Here is a 4,694-nt window from a genome sequence, read left to right on the forward strand (position 1 = left end):
GCAAATTGATCAGCAGCAGAAAGCCAAAACTTTTGGAATCCCACAACTACATCTGAGTTTACAACAGACCTTGCACCACCCTTTTTGGTTAATGAAGTCAAACCTGTGTTAACATGTAGGTAAGTACCCTTCAGTGTCACTAAAGCACAGCCCGTGAGTTGTGGCGGGTCCGTGTACTGGGCCCTCATCCGGGGGCTGGTAACCACTCAGTCGCAGGAGAGCCGCAGCCACCAGGGACGAAGGACCATCACCCAAAGGGGGCATCCTCCAGTTTCCCAACTCCTTGAGCTCCTCCAAGACCCCCCACTTTCCCAACCTCACCAGAGGGCCGCAGAGCCAGACCTGCGCCGGGACGAGGTGGATTTAGGCCGGTTGAGTTAAGATGGTATCATTAGCTGCGCACAGCGTGACTTCTCACTAATCCTTTCTGCAACTTACAACAAGTTTAAATGTCCATGCATGATGTTATTAACTGGCTTTAGTACGCGCTTAAGACCCAGATCTCTTTTTAAAGTAATCTCTGAACAAGGTCTACTGTATCCACCCAACAAGGAGATTAATATTTCTAGCAAATCTGATAGGGGAGAATGCGTCTCTAATGGGCAATGGGGGTAGAGGTGTTAGTGGATTCTGCGAAAGGCCCGGAGCTGAGTGCGCTCACCAACCCAGGCTCGGGATTCACAAAACTTCCTGCCCCTGGAGCTTCCTCGCGAAGAGGGGTAGCGGGGTGCAGGGGGACGGACGGAAATCCTGTCGGTTATCAGCTTTTCACTGGGTTAAAAAAAGATGGGGGGGGGCACCTATTATCTTTACCAGTGACATTGATCATACTCGAAGATGCCTGGGCAGAACCAGAGAAACTGAGTGCCCGCAAAAGAAAGCCCCTTCCTGAATCACAAGTGCCCCGCTAGCCTGAAGAAGAGGCCCTGGGAAGGGGGTGGCGGCCGCGAGATGCCTGCCTCCAACAGACGTCCAGGCGTGACTAAACTCCGACGCCACCCCCATCCGCCATCCCCGCTCATTGATTCCTAAGCAACCGCGGTCCGGCGCTGGCGCAGAGGCAGGACCGAGGAGGCTGGTGCGCAGACGAAGGGCGGGCAAATCAAAAATCACATAACAGCCTTCGCGGACGCAATTCAGCGTGCCAGGCAGAGGGGGGTGGGGTGGGGTTGCAGCGGTCTGCAAGCGCTGCAGGGCGGGCGCCGGAATTCGAGCTCGAGCGAACTTGGGGGGCCTCCCCGCTCGCTGCTGGTGCCGGCAGCACGCCCCCGGCCGCCCCGCCGCGCGCGCCAGCCCGGAGCGCGCGCCAGCCTCGGGAGCGCGCGCGCCGGCGCACCAGCCCGGGCAGCTCCGGCAGCTCCGGCCGCCGGTCTCCCGGGAAACACCAATCAGACGCCCGCTTTCAGGAGCGGGCCGCGAGCTGCCGCAGCTGCTGGAGGACTCGGGCTGTGGGCGGTCAGCGGGAGGCGTTGTGCTGCCCCGCCGCTGACCGGCCGCCTGCGCGCTGCCACTGCCTGGCCCTGCCACTTCTGCAGCCAGTCACAGAGTTGGCTCCCTCCGCTGGGCACCGCCCACGCCAGGCACCTTGCAATGCGGCTGCTAAGCCTGGCTATTTTTAGATCTCGAGAATACATTGTGCCAGAGCTCAGCTCAAACCACCAAACACACTGATGTGCCTCCCTTTGATCAAAGATGGCTCAGAACTCCATATTTCCCCGAATAAAGTCGATTATCTTCACTTTTTAAAGTCCTACCCCCTGTGGTCTGACAGTTGGCTGCAAAGCAGAAAGCCACAAGCTCCCACCTCAAAGAGGTCATCACCTTTCTCAGAAGTGCACTAACTCTCATGGCCCTGATTAAAGCCAGGCAGATATTCCTTAGCAGCAATCATAACTATATACTTCTCATTTCCATTCACCGTCTTTAGAATTAATTCCACAATTAGGTCAAACAATTCCCAAAGGGGCATGAAGATTTCTGCGGATTTCTGTACTAGGTTAACTTGTGTTAAGATACCAATGAACACAAAAACAAGGTAACAAAGCCACCCATTAAAATGTGGAGACACTGAAGAACCACCTTCCATGCCCCATCGCTGTAGGCCGTGTTTAACTGTTCGAAGTACTAGTATTAAAACAACTGGCCACTATTATAGTTGGCTTTTTACCAAGTAACTTTTTAAAAGACATCTTATCTCATGTTACCCATTTCACCACCTCCCCCAGCACCCATCCAAATGCAACATATTATAGTGTGTTTTACTTACTCTAATTAAAGAAATGCGAAGTCATAAAAGGACAGAGTGGGAAAAGGGTATCAATATTCTCAAGCCACAACAGCCTTCCAGAGATACAGACCCATAGACATAAATTAGATAGGTATACTGCCTATATCTCTTTCATATGTTCTCATTGGAAAATAAAACTTTTGGCTTCACCTCTCCATTTAAAAAAAAAAGTCAAAATCTTAAAATGCTACACTGGCTTGAACTGTGTATATGTAGTCTATGGATAGGAAGACCATCTGTGAACTTGAAATGTACTCATCTTATATATTACTTACTATTTAAGTGGTTTCTTACTTTTCATAATAAGCTACATAAAATCAAATTAAAATTTCCTATTTTTCCAAATAAGAAAATAATTTTAATTTTAAAAATAAGCACAGAGTACTAGTAGTGGAAATTTAGTGTTTAAGAAGAATTAAAGAAAAGCCACTTTGGGGAAAAATTACTTTGAATGTAAATAATAAATTTATCTCATTACTATGCACATTAATTTTAACTTCACTAGGAGGCTAATACTGGTGAATATATCCATTCACATCATGTAAGGATATTGCAGAAGTTGTCCTATATATCTTTTTTACCTCTCTACAACTTCCATTTTTGTTGATTTGGATTTTTCTGTATGACTGTGTTTTTATCTTAGATCCTTTATAATTCTATCACTGAGTGAGTTTTCATTATTATTTTTCTGTTATAAAGTAGGACAAGGAAAATAAGTTGGTTATATCTTTATATTTACTTTTACAGGTGTCACTTTATCAGCCTATTTCTAAGTATCTCATGAAAAGATTCTAGATGTCAAAACGTGCAGTTAACATTCCTATTTAGAAATACACAAAATAATACCTTTGACGTTGGAACTCAGATATATTATTCAGCAAAACAGCAATTACTCATTGTTTTGCACTTACATGTTAAGAACTATGCGACACTTGGTGACACAATAACAAAATTGCAAAGTCAATTATATTTAAAATAGACATCCTAATAAAACATACACAACCAACTCCTTTTACTCTTTTTGAACTGTTTTGTTTCCTTTTTCTGACTGTTTAGAGTCAAATAGATTCTGTGAATGTTAAACCTAAGCATAATAACTGATACACACACATCATGGGAAAAGTTAGAAAATGGGGAGTGGGTGTACTATAAGGCGAGGTGTATTCCTGAGGGCAGCAGAATCCACCTATGGAGGTGCCAGAATATTTTTGGAAATGTACATGTACGATGTTCTTTTGCAATGTCAATCATGGCAAACTTTAAAGCGAAATTTAAGCTAGATTTATATGAAACATTCTAAGCAGCACCAAAGCAACACAACACAAGTAGAATCTCTTTAGATTTAAGAAAGGAGGGTTTAAGATGGGACCAGTTGTTTGTTTTATTCTATTTTAATTGCACAAGAAGCATTTTTGTAACTTGAACTTCCCAGTAATTAATTCCACTTCTCAACCCAGCCTGCAGCCTGAATTGAAGTTCCCAACAGAAAATTAAAATGTTTGTCTGGATAAAATAACTTCTAAATGAACTCTCTATTTCTTTTCGGTTCTTTTTGTATTTCTGCAATGTAGCCCCTCGCAATGATATTAGTTCTAGTGTGGGAAAATATTATAATTGAGATCTGGTAAGTTATTTGCAGACTTCAAGTTTTTCTTTACACTGTGCTGACATTTAGTACAGCCCTGGTGAGGAAAACAATACCACCATTCATAGCTCTAGACGTAGATTTCAATCGACTTAAGCGGGCACAATGAAACTTGGTCATTCACTGGTTACCCATATTGTGTTCTCAAATTTTCTCTCAGCAAAAGTATAATGACTCAGTATTGTATGGTTGCATAGACAAGGGCTCGGAACAAGAGACACTAGTTTTGTCTGACGGTGTGAGAAAGTCGTGAAGGGATCTTTTCTTCCAGATGGTGTTAAATTCAGCTGCCTTTTTAACATTGGCCTTGCACAAGCAATCTGCTGCTCCCCTTTCACAAAGACTGTGCTCGGTTCCCACTAGTTAACATGCATACTCACGCAACCTGCAACTTCACTCCAACTGTTTTACAATGCAGTGGTATGCTAAATAAACTTGATCCAGTTTCTGCCAATGTTAAAACTAGCTTTCAACGAACTACTTAACTGATATTTACACTTCTTTTGACTTAAATGTGCATGCCTTTGGAATATTTCAGATTTCAAAGACATATCACCTTATTATAAGGTCATTGTAGAGACTACCTCAGACTCCCTTCAGACCTATGCTCAGATACAGTACCTCTCTTAAACACACAGAAATAAAACAAAATGTCAAAAGTTTGATGTGTAATAGAAAAAAGAAAACTTGGGACATGTTGCAGCAAGAGCAGTGAAACAGCAAAAAATAAAATGAAAATAATAACATTGAAATGCATTTTTA

Source organism: Myotis yumanensis, unplaced genomic scaffold, assembly GCF_028538775.1.
Source record: "Myotis yumanensis isolate MYYU_CA2020_CCGP unplaced genomic scaffold, mMyoYum1.0.hap1 SCAF_4, whole genome shotgun sequence".
NCBI classification, from domain to species: Eukaryota; Metazoa; Chordata; class Mammalia; order Chiroptera; family Vespertilionidae; genus Myotis; species Myotis yumanensis.